Source organism: Haliaeetus albicilla, chromosome 27 (genome assembly GCF_947461875.1).
Source record: "Haliaeetus albicilla chromosome 27, bHalAlb1.1, whole genome shotgun sequence".
NCBI classification, from domain to species: Eukaryota; Metazoa; Chordata; class Aves; order Accipitriformes; family Accipitridae; genus Haliaeetus; species Haliaeetus albicilla.
In genome coordinates this window covers 1,226,341-1,238,781 of record NC_091509.1, presented here as the reverse complement: position 1 = coordinate 1,238,781, position 12,441 = coordinate 1,226,341, and the positions used below count along the sequence as shown (strand labels likewise).

The 12,441-nt window shown below is 47.7% G+C and overlaps 1 protein-coding gene across 7 annotated transcripts in view; it reads left to right on the top strand.

Moving 5' to 3' along the window:
- Positions 1–12,441, top strand: part of PSD2 (pleckstrin and Sec7 domain containing 2) — a 90,226-nt gene that overhangs the window by 13,830 nt on the left and 63,955 nt on the right. Inside the window, exon 1 of one of the 7 annotated variants that reach the window (XM_069772935.1) lies at positions 6,544–6,724. The exons of 3 other annotated variants lie outside the window; for them this stretch is intronic. The gene's annotated coding sequence lies outside the window, so the exon portion shown is untranslated. Of the gene's footprint in view, positions 1–6,543; positions 6,725–12,441 lie in introns of those variants that run through there. 3 more of the 7 variants (XM_069772933.1, XM_069772929.1, XM_069772931.1) reach the window with 3 other exon arrangements.

The window sequence follows — 12,441 nt, the reverse complement described above, 5'->3', positions numbered from 1 at the left end:
GCGGAGGAGCTCTGGTCACCTCTGGAAGTTGCTTTCCCTTGGGTAAAGGGAGGGGATTTGCTAACAGAGCCGTAGCCTTTTTTGCCTCCAAATCGTCAGCCTTTCCTGTGACACTGTCCACATGCTTGTCCTAATACATAGCCAAAGGTTGCTCTTCCATTCAGGTTCAAGTTGATCTGCCCCAGCACAGATGTATCTCTGCAGACTACATTATTGAACTAGGGGGCTGGACAAATAGCTTCCCTAAACAGCTTCATAACAAAGTGAAAGAAAATCCATGTTCCCAGAACAGCTTTTCAGCCTCAGGGATAGATGCTGAAGGACTCATGCTACTGCCAATAACACAGCCCCAGTGTTTCTAAAAATGATGGATGATAATTTTCTGTTACCAAAAGTATTGCAGTGAATTTGGTGTAATTCTGTATCAGACCTCAATCCGACAGATAAAAGTGAATTGATTACTGAACTCAGAATTAATGGTTGCTTAAACAACCTAATTGCATTTGTTACGAGCAGAATGTAATCCTAAATTGATAATACATATGCAAGGCACTTTAAAGGGGTCAATTTTCCTAAGTTGAGAACAATTACAAGCAAGAAATGTTTGAAGGAAAAAATGAGACAAAATAATGTGTGTTATAAATGGGGGTTGTTTAAGAAAACTTTGATAGGTGCTGTCTCCTCCACAGCATGCACACAATTTTGCAGTCATCAAAGGTATTCTTAGCTAAGAATCTATCATTGTTAAGGAAAAGAAAAGCAAAAATAATAACAGTAAGAAAAAAAACCAAATAGAGAAAGAAGGGATTCAGTAACAAAAGCTGTGAATTAACTGTTATGTAATGCAGAGACCTGGAAGGCTAATTTGAAAGAGCAGTCAATGAAAATAATGTTTACTAGCATTAAGGACTATAAAAGAGTGTGCATGTATGTGTATTTATATGCATATATGTCAGGAAGAAAATAAATGCTGCGTGTTGGTTTTAGATAAAGGTGATAAAAGAGTCTGCTCTGATACTGCAAAAAAAAGAAGTGTCCAGCCAAAGATTCATAGCTCTGGAGAAAGAGAGTCTGATGGGTTCATATCTTACAGAGATGATGGAAAGCTTCTTGCTCCAGTAGTAATCAGGCAGCATATTAAATGACAACTGGTAAACTCAAATGTTTGTACATATCTAGGACTAGAAAAACTATGTTGAACAGTTTCATAAGACATGGCTGAGAAATCCTTTTAGGGTGTTGATACTTCATGTATATTGGTACCTGGGGCATTGGGGAAAGCTGTATTTGCTCCTCAAGTTAGTCAGACAAAATAGGATGATGTTTGTTTAGGTGAGATGATGAATGGCAGAGAGGGGGACTCATTGCAGTGGAATATAATAAAACATGGAAGAGATGCTGCCAACCTCCTGTAGCCAGAACAGCAGACTCCCTGCTGGACCTCCCAGAGTTTGCTCAGATCAGTTGCTGAGGATACAGTTTTCATACACTAAAAGTTAGAGAAGTTAGGACAAGTCAGATGCTAAGAATGGTTGGGTATGCTTGGGGAGCTGATTTTATGTCAACGATGGGCTCTCAGGAAGACAAATGCAAATTCATACACTCAGGAACCCCCACGAGCAGAGGGAAGATGGTGTTTTAGAGGACAGTGACTCATCTGAAAGTTGACATGCAGGAAGATAGAGAATGAACAGAATGATCATCCAGCAGCATCAATCTTGCCTTCTGCCAAAACGTGAAATGCCAGGAGTGATGTCTCCCATATTCCAGGCTGGGATTTCCCAGGCACAAATACCTACACTGGGCAGGGGATCAAAAATCTCCAGAGCACATCAAGATTTCTTTTGCACGCGTGAGAGAGGTGACTAATCATCGCACAGGAGATTCGTGCTGTGCACAGTGTTGTCTCAGGACTTGCAGAGGGCACTGAACATCATGGTGGCTGTGTTGGGCACTGGCCAGGCTGGTACTCAAGTCTGACTCCTGGACCAGCACCCAGAAAGTTATCGAGAAGCTCTAAGGATGAACTATGGTGTAGAAAACCAGACTCCTCTGGAGCCACTAAACAAGTTCCACTTGAATGTATATCCAGGAGGAGGTTATAAGGAGAACTGGTCACAGCCTATGGGAAAAAATTTTTCCTAGGGGAAAATGCTTGCAGTAGCTGGGCTTTGTCATGTAAGAAAAGCCAATGGCTGCAGGGTGACACCAGACATGGTGTTTAGGTGCAAGTCCTGGGGCTGGGATTGGAGTAATTTCCCCCATGAGTTAATTAACTGCTGGACAGTTTGTCTCAGGGTGAGGTGGTTGGTGTAGTTCAGTGCTTGGCTGTCTTCCCCGTATGCCTATAATTCAGACAAGAGCCCATTTTGATGAAGAAATTCTGGGTGTGGACTTTTCTGACCACATCTTATCTCCAAGGTCACTTTGTTGCCCTCCTCATCCTCCTGCAGGAGCGGTTGCGAGTGTGGGCCATGGCGTCTGGATCTGGCAGTACCTGCCATAAACACTATCACCTACAGGCTGGGAGGCTTTCTCCTGGGATGAAGGTGCTTTTTCCTGTACATAAGTGGCAGCTGCTTTACTGAAGGACACATTTTATCTGGGCTTTCCAAACCTCTCAGGCCAAAGAGTTTTCAGCTGGCTATTAAAGCAGAGGCTCCTGGCAATTCCCTCTTCGTAACATCTCCCTCCCACCATCTCCTGACCCATCATGGCACCGTGGTCCCCCAGTGGCTCTGTGACCCCACACCAAGCATGAGCCGCTCCAGAACAAGCCATTGTGGAGCAAGAACCGATGCGACTGGAGAAGAGGAACCAGCTGTGGGTCTCATGTTCAGTGTCCAAGGCTTCAGTCCCAATCCAGCAAAGTGTTGCACTCTGTGGGGTCTCTCCAGGTTTATGCACTCACATGCACTGATGCACATGCACACACACGCACACACACAAAAGCATATACTTTCCCTGGACCCTCTTCTGAAAGACTCTCCTATTCCCACTCCCCTTTCCATCTTCCCAGACTTACAAACTTGTTAGCAGCCCTTCTGCCTCAGAGCTATAAAGGAGCTCTTTGCATGCACCCTTTTTCTCATGATTATTTTTAAAGCATCATTTCTGCCTGTCATCCAGCCACCCAGGGTGAGACTAACAAATCTCAGCTCTCCCAGCCCCCAGAATAGCCATGGGGAGACATCTCCCCACCAGCTCTAGTGCCCCTGATATGAACCACCATTTCCACATTTTAGTAGTCTGCTCAAACAGCTGCAGGGTAGACTTTTCAGGAGAGCCATTATCCAGAACAAAGAGCTGATTTTAAGTGTCAAGAGAAATGCAGACAAAGGCTCACAAGGATTGACCCTTCTTCAGAGGCCTGTTATTCCCTTCCACATCCCCCCACTCACACTACCTGCAAAGAACATGCAGCAAAGTCCTCATAGAACTTTCTCCTAATTCTGGCTTCCATCAAAGTGACTTGTACTGAAAGTTAGTGAGTCCCAGCTGGGAAATCCAAGGCATTTCCTGAGAGAAACAGCTGTGGGAGGACATGGAAGCAAAATCATTCCTGGGCACGTGACAACACTTGTGATGTTTTCATAGAAAAAATAAGGAGAAGGCTGAGCAGCACCCAGGAGTGTCCTTGTGTGCCACACTAAGTACCATGAGCAGGGCATGGTTAGAAAACTACTTGTAACAGGGATGCAGCATTTCAAACTTAGGCATTAAGCTGCGATTAAGACACTTTTAAAATTGTCAGGTGAAGTCAGTGAACCCTTTGGGGTTGTAGGGTAAGTCGTCTTGGCTTCTCCACTCAGAGTGAAGGGGGAGCAGAGCCACCAGATCTTGGAGCAGCCTTGGAGCTCAGATTTATCAGTGGATCCCATGGGGGTATGTGACCATGAACAATCTCAGGACCACAAACTCCCATCTTTTTCCAGGTGTCTGCCTCTCCTATCAGCCTAGCTGGAGTGTTTGCATGGTCTGTATAGTGTAGCTGGTTAACTTTCACACCTGTTGTGTGCTCTGCAGTGTTTAGTTCTGGTGCCTGCTGTTCCCTGCTGCCTGGAGGGCTCCCAGACGTATGCTTTCATTTGTTTGGGGCTTGAGGGACAGCTTCCCTGCTGTTAGTGTGGAAGGAAGGTGGCCTCACCCTAGGTTGCTCCCACTTCCCCAGAGAACTCGTATCACAGGTGGCAAATGGCATCTGCATGTTCACGTGCACAGCCGGGCAGTTAAACAGCATGTCCAAAATTGCTATAGTTCAGGAGTTTTTAGATGCAAGGCATCTAAAACAGATCTACTGGCAATCCAGGAATAATCTTAGTACTCTGTTAGTGTTAGGAGTGTCTCATAAATGATAAGGACAAGCACACCATGCTGCTCAAGGGATGAGAGGAGGTTTCTCCCTGAATCCAGCTGTTGTTCTGCTCATTCCCAGAAGCAGAATGATTGATAACCCAGTTATTTGGAGCCCCACTAGTGGATGTATTCTTAGAAACTAGAACCTCATTTTTTCATGCTGTAAAATGTGACTTCCTAGGACTGGCTGCGCAGAAATTGGATTTTGTTACTTGCCTTCAGACCTGAACATTACAATAGACTGATGAATATTGATTGTGCTTTTTTTTCCTTAATTTTTGTTGTTGTTGTTAAAGCACCCTAACCTGATAATTGGTTGGTTACAAATACATTTGAATTGATCAGAGAGAGGAGCAGGATAGACTTTTGTGATGGTGTAAAGTGAATCCTGTCTCTTGGATGAAGGAGCCCTGAGGGAGGTTAACAGTCCCACACCTAGTTTTGTCTGGCTGCTTACTGCCCTTGTCTGTGGCCACAAGATCCATTTCATGTGGCTCTTCAGCGCAGTAACCTTCATTCACACTTGCATTTGTTGGATAACTCCTGAGTATAGCTGCAGGGTGGCTCATTACATGGTTCATTACCGATACTATCCCTGGCAAACAACCCTGTGTGCTGTGCTGTGGGGTATCCCTTCTGGAAGAATATACAGCCGAGTTCTGCTGAGCTGCTCCAGGACATTATTTCATCTAATGGCTGTGCATTGGAGTTTGGATGTATTGCTATATATTGTAATGATATTTTTAATTCGGGATGTTGGGGATTTGTCCACTCATTCAGCAGTGTGCATCCTCTGGAGCAAGCTTTCCAAGAGGCACAGAGGTGTAAGGAGAGGTTTTCTCCAGGGAATCAGGAAGCCATCAGCTGTATTGGAACATGCATCTGGGCAGACACCAAACCCTTCTTTGTTGGCCTAAAGGTCCAGCCTGGGGCTGCTCTCTCTGCATGCTGCTGAGGAAGCCCTCGGTCCCCTGTGAGCTGTTAGAAGGGAGGACGGAGCATGCATGTAGTGCTCTGGGCACCGTGAGGCACAGGGCTGAGGGCAGGCAGGCATCAACACATCCCTTTGAAGCAGTCAAGCAGATGGGTGAGCATCCTGTGTCGCCAAGACATGGGCAATCCCAGTGCAAAGGCGTGTGCCAGCTCCAGGTGAAGGATCCTGGTAGCTGGCCACTGCCCCAGCCAGCTCAGCCTGAGGGACCACAGGCTTGTGCTCCAGCTGGGCAACTTGAACCAGAGAGCACCCACCACCTCTCACCTGTACCCCCATAGAAACCCTTGCTGCATTACAGCCACCAAATGGCCAGAGGCAGTGTTTTCCCTACAGCACTGGGTCTGCAAGTAAAGTAAGGGGCCCCTAAAGCAGGAAAAGTGTTGTGTCCCTATGCCTCTCCACACCATACTGCATCTCCAGCCATCTCGGTGAGCCAGATGCCTGTATTAGCCTGTAGACAAAACCACTGCCTTTGCATGCAAGAGCTGTCAGGAGGGAGATGTGTCAGCCTTGTCAAAGAAGGTCCCACTGATGGTGAGCGGGCGCATGATGGTGGGGGTGGCTCTGGAGCACGCTTGGTAGGCAGGCACATGGGCAGTACTGCTGCTGAAGGCCAGCAGGGCTCTTCGGCCATGGGGTGGGGTGGGATGCGATGAGGGGGGGCTGCAGTAGGTGGGAGTGTCCAGAGGCATGGAGCAAGCCGACCTGCAGCGCTGGGGTCTGCACCAGGGCGGGTCCTTGAGGCATTTCCAGTGCTGTGCGTCTGCGTATGGAAGGGCATCAGTTGTTAAAGACGGTGTGAGTATTTGGCAGGATTTGAACCCAAAACTTCAAGCCAGTCTCAGCTTGAAGGGCGACGATTTGCTGGCAGGAAGCTGACCTGTCCCCCGGCGCTTTGCAGGTGCATGTGGGGCGACAAGCCCCCACACTCCTGGGGATATTGTTCGCAGCTCCTGCACAGCCTGAGCCTGAGCAGAGCCTCCCAGCCAAGCGGCAGGTCTGCTCCTCCGTGTGCTCCTCCAGGGGCTTCGCCAGCGAGGGCTTTATTCCATCCTCTCGCTGGGTCCATTCACCATCACTCCCTGCCTCCTCCCCTTCTCCCCGTCCCCTCCCACTCTGCCTGCTGGATCCCCAGCAGTCTCTTGACACCTTGGGGGAAGGCTGGGAGGTGTAACCAGCGCCAGCAAGAGAGAGGGAGAGCAGGAGGGAAGGGAGAAGGAAGCCAATAACAGGGAGGTCTAGGAAGGTGGTGGAGGGGGAGGGACGGGGCCACTCCTCCGTCGGTGGGACTGCAGATTATTTTGCATGGATTGTTGAAGAGAAAAGGGAGCTGCATTTGTGAAGGGACCAAAAAATAAACAGCTTATTGCTCGGGTAAGTGCAAATGTGAGCTCCCCTGCTCTCATTATCATGCGGTACATTAATCCCCCATCCTATTTTACTTAGTTATACCATTTTTTATTCTTAATAGGATTATTTGATGCATCAGCTGTATGCTTCAGTTGCTAGAGATTGAATCTCCCTGATACGTGTATGTGTGTGTGTGTGTGCATGCGCGTGCATGTGGAAAGATGCCCATTCTCTGAACATACATTGACACATTTTTCCAGCTCTCAGTGTGGTGTCTCATTTGAGATGTTATACTACAGCATGCTGTACACACACACACACACACACAAATGGTGTTTGCTGTTACTGATTTTAAAATCCACTCATCTACGCAATTATTGCAATAGCAAGACTGTTTAGCAGCTGAAAATTAAAGGGGGGCTCTTAAATCACAGTCCTCATTGGTAGGGGGCTACTTTTCTTTATCCTGAGCCTGACATGTTCAGTATTATGTTTTATAACAAGGCTACATTTAAAGATCAATTCGGCAGTGGTTATTGCATCCAAATTACATGGTTGTCATGGAGATGGTACAGAGAAGCTGAAGTGATATGACTGCATCTGGACTGGAGTGGGGCTTCACCGCCGAGTGAGATCCTGCTTTGCCTCCTGTGTCTTTTTGTCTGTGCTAGGTTACAATTTCTTTTAATCTTGAATGAAGGAGTACCATATTAGAGGATTTAGAGGTCGAGCTGCTGTGAAGGGTGTGTGTTGTCCTCATTCAGTGCTGTGTTATTATCGTAATTGTTATATTAGCATCAGTGTCTCCCTGAATTTCTTCTGCAAGTCTGGGGAGGAGGAAGGCATGAGAAGGACAGATAGTTTTCAGAGCACAGCTAGGGCTGGGAGTACTTTCTAAAAAGACACCTGCCATGCCCACATGTCCCTGCCGGCTCCCACATCTTAGGGGACAAAAGGAAAGGATTCTCTGATTTTAGCCATGTTTATCTTCCATTTTCCTGCCTCAACTTTGAGGATAAAAGAAGCCAGTCACCTGCTCATCACTGTATCAGGGGAATGGCATTTGGTTTTTGTTATTATGTTTGTTTCCTTTGCAACTGGTAATATGAATGTGTCGGCAGTTGGGAAAGAAAATCCATAATTTATGAGAATGAAATTTTCCTGCCTAAGGCTAGCTACAATACAAAGAGTATATCTGTGGGAAGGGCATGTTATATGTTACAGATGTGTATTTCTCTAGTGGCTGGGAGTAAATCACACTATTGTGCTCATCTTCATTATTTTGGGTGTTAGGCTGGCTTTAGTCAATATTTAATCTGAGCTCATTGTGTGCTCACACAATAAATGTGTAATTTGGAGCCTAACTTTACATCTATAAAATGCTTTGGGAATGCATGTGCATTGTCTCCATAAATGCAATTTCACCCTTTTCTGTAAGACCAAGCCTATTGTGGGGATGTAAATATAGTAAAAGGCACTGGTGGAAACAAGCCCATCAGAATAGCAGTGTTTCTCTAATTGTATCACTAAACATAAGAGAGAATTAATTACTAGGATAAACAGAGCTTTGTAGCTGTTGGATCAGGGTAATATTTGCATGGAGTTCCAGGCCTGCATTATAGTAGCTAGTATTATGGCTTAAATTCGCCCCATGCCAGTAGATAATGTTTTTAGCCAGGAGTGTAGCCTATTATCATTAGATATTTTTGTATTAAAATTATGCTAAATCCCCATGCCCTTGTCAAATTGTCCATTGCAACTGCTCCAAAGTGTGTGATTCAGCTAGGATTTTCTTTAACGTGATTTCTCCTGTACAAGTCCAAGCAAACAATGGATAAAGTCTGAAAGTGGGTGGCCAAGCCCAGAGGGGAAATCAAAGAGATGGCTGATTCACAAAATGGATGGTTCTCATTTTGTCTCTTCTTTCCCCCTAAAAGTTAGGCACAAGTGGAGTTGAAGTGGGTGGTTTTCCCTGGAGATCCCCTTGGATCCATGAGGCTAGAAGCCAAGTAGTTCTGAATTAATACTGAGTTTCATCCTGTCTCAGTGTGTTATCACTCTTCAGTCCACCCAAGGACGTGGCTGTATTATTCTCTGGGGAAACTGAGGCTCGGCATGGTCAAGTGACTTTGCCAAGGTGGCAGCAGCAGCATTGGGCAGAGGACACAGGAGCTCTGCCAACAAGCCCCTCTCCCTGACCACCAGGCCCATTCAGTATCCAGATGGTGTGGTTCTGTTTGTAGGTACAGTGGGAGGGTGGCGGTGATGGGAAGCAGTACTGGTTCATGGAGACTGGATGAATGGAGCAAGGGTGCTTCTTGCCGAGGCCACTCGTTAGAGCTGCATGGCAGGTGGCAAGAGGGAGTTGAGAAGATTTATACCAGCTCCTGTTGTGTCCAAGATGAGGACATGCTTTTCTGACCCCACCTACAGTGTAACTGAAATGAAGCCCCCTTTGGTGTCCTCATTATGTGACCCATCGCACGGCTCTTCACATGGAGTTGAATACTTAGTGCTTGTCAGGAGGTATCTGCCTTATTTCTCTTTCTGGTTGCATCCAGCTCTGAGTGTGAAGCCTTTACAGGTGTCTTGACTTTCCGCTCTCCTCACCGGTGCTGCTCACAGCTCATCTCCCGTCCTGTAAAACCCTGTATTGCCCTTCTTGACTTCAACCTATAGCCCCATCCCTTCTCTTCCCTCCATCCCATAATCTGACACCTTTTTGTCCCCTTCCTCCATGAGTTTTCCCACCAATGAAGAACTCTCCATCTGGTGTTACAACAAGCTTCAGCCCATGCTGTGATTTGTATGTGCTATGCCTGCCATAAGACACACAGCGCCGAGTATGTCAGGCCACAACGTTAAAGGGACTGAAGTGAAAAGTCTCCTTTGAAGTTGGGAGTACCTTCTCCACCTGTGGCATTGCCCCATGTCATGTCAGTGGTTCTGCCCAAAGCTGGAATTGGTGCTTGTTGCCAGAAGGAAATGGAAAGGCCTGCTCAGCTCAGACATCTGTGTGTGGTCCTGCTGACTTGCACAGGTTGATGGCGTTGCCAGAAGGATGCTCTCTGGGCTGGGAGGGAGCTGTTGCTACTGCCACCAAAGTGCTGGCTATGGGCAGAGTGATTCCTGCTGAGGGAAAAGCCTGCTTGGACGTTGTATACAAGCAGTCACTGGAGTGGGCGATCTGCTGCTGTAAATGGCCACATCTCTTGAGGTTGCTGCTTGCTCTGCTAGTTGACAAAGTCTCTGCCATGGAGACATCTCCTTGCCAGATTTGCTGAGGGTGAAAAGGTCCTCCTTGCTCTTTCAGCAGGTAAATGCCTTTCCCAGGGATGTGCTGGGATAAGGTCCATGTGAGCTCAGTGCATCCAGGCTCTCAGTGGTCAGATGGGTCCAAAGGAGTGGTACCTTCTGCACATGAGACTCATGATGCTTTTCTGTGGTCATTATGGTGCAGGATTCATAGGCGAGAGGGACGGGGTCAGTTCTGGCTCCCTCCCTCATTTCCTCTGTCGCCCTGGGGACGTGGCTGGCAGGCTGGGCTCACTGGTGGAGAGGCACTTGTCCAACCTGGACAGTAACCACCTCACCCTTCATCCTCACTGCTGTCCCTTTGCTTTCCTGCAGGAGCTCCAGGAGATGAGTGGCTGAGATGCTCAGGGAGGTCCTTCCCTGCAGTCCATAACCTGGCTTTCCTGACCCTGGGCAGCACCTAGTTCTGCTCAAGTCCCAGGCAGGGATACACATGATTCCTTCTTTAGAGAAAACATTGCTCCCGTCACTAGAGCAGCCCCAGTGCTCCCTGCTCCCTCACTTGCACTGGGCAGGGCCAGAGTATATAAGGAGCTGCAGGCAGCCTGAGCAGAGATGGTGCAGCTGAGCCTGAGCCCCTTCTTGTGCTCTCCATGCTTTCTCTGGGCTCTGGGCTTCCGCCTGGCACTGGGTGCATGGTTTGTTACCTGTCTCTTCACCACCACTGCTTACATGTCCTCCACTCTTTCCTCTTTCTCCTTCTCATCACCTCAGGTCCTTCCCTCACGGTTTTTCAGCGCTGTGGTATGTGAGCCACTCTTGAAGGGCCTGGCTGGTGGCTGTGGAGGAGGCAGGACTGGCAGGTGGTTCAGGCTATCTGCTGTAGGGTTGTTTGAAGGAAAAGTGTGTCCCCATGTCCTGGGCAGGAGTCGCATTCGCACTGGGACCCAGGAAAGGAGGTTGACCACACCTGAAGGCAGCCTCCCAGCACCACTCTGAGGGGTCCCATGCAAACTCATCAGGGTGTCACCTTTGTGGCATCACCAGCTCAGGAAGGCCTTGCTTCATCTCCTCCTAGGCCCTCTTCTCTGAGGCATCCTGAATGGCTCCCAACAAAGGTAATGTTGGTGGGATGCCCTGTCATTGCTGGCTGCCTTGAGACACCTCATAAGGGCTCAGGGAAAGGGCAATGTTTCCTTTCAAGCAGGATGGGCATGGGATTCATCCCAGGATTTTCTGCCTTCCTCTACAGCATAGGACATGGTTTGGTTCCTAGGATCATATCCCAAAGCCCCCACTATGGCAAAGCCCTAGTCCACTGGTTTTGTACCTCCTGCTCTTCAGCTGAGACACCTTAGCATCGCAGAGGCTCCTGGTCTCTCCTGGAGTTTTAAGCCTGTTGTGAGTGTGGCAGGGAGTGCGCTGGGGACAGGAGCACTCTGATCTGGATGAAGTGTTTTCTGGACTGAGGGTCTCACAGCTGGTTTTGGTGGCTTGTGTGGTCACTTCCCACCCTGTATCTCCCTGCCAGGCGATGCAGCTGAGCTCCTCATCTCTCTGTGGCCTTTCTATGGCTCTGTGATGGACAACCAACCCCCCCCCCCAAAAGATGAAACCTGCAGGTCTGCATTAGGAGAGAGAATCCCAGTGCTGCCACCTTTTTGGGGGTTGGAGCATGTGCCTCTGAGCTTTCCTGATCAGTATCAAGCAGGAAAACTTACATCAGACCCTGGTGATTGATACACTTACAGTTCACCAACTGTGCTGAAAAACCCAGAGAAAATTATGTGAGCTCAGCCACCTCTCTTGCTTCTCCTCCCCCATGTGACAGTTGTCTATTATTTTCTAGATATGAAAAAACCAAATTTGACCTAAATCTTTTTTTCTTTTAAATCCTTAAAAAATTGTAAGATTGTAGGGAAATGCTGCAATACCAAACTAAATTGAAGAATTTCATTTTTTGTTTTCAATTTTTGTTTTCTGTATTGGCTTACATGCTCCAAAGTCAAAGCATATAAAGCTCAGTTCTTGTGACCTTTTTTTACACTTTGGGGATTTTTTTTAAATACAGCTCTTCAGTGGTTTCAGCACAAATGCATCACAAATCTAGGTAAGACTTAGCTGACCTGTAATTGCAATTTTCGGCCAATGAACAATTTTTCCAAAAAATTTTGCACACTTCTGGGAAAGAGCCTCATAGAGGTGGAGAGGGAGTTCCCTGTGGTACCTTCCCACCTCCCTCCAGCACCCAATCCAGAGCTGGATGCTCTGAAGCCAGCTCAGAGAAACATCCACGTGCTGCTCTATACAAAGCAGGACCTGCTGACTGTAGGGTCCTCCACAGCAAGCCCCGGGCCCACTTGCAGAAGTCTCTGTCCACTCTGTGCATGGCCACTTGATGTTGGCTGGTGTTGGACACATACAGAAGGAGAGGATGGCACCTTCTCCAGTTCACCAACAGCCTCTCCCTGTTGCATGTCCTGAAG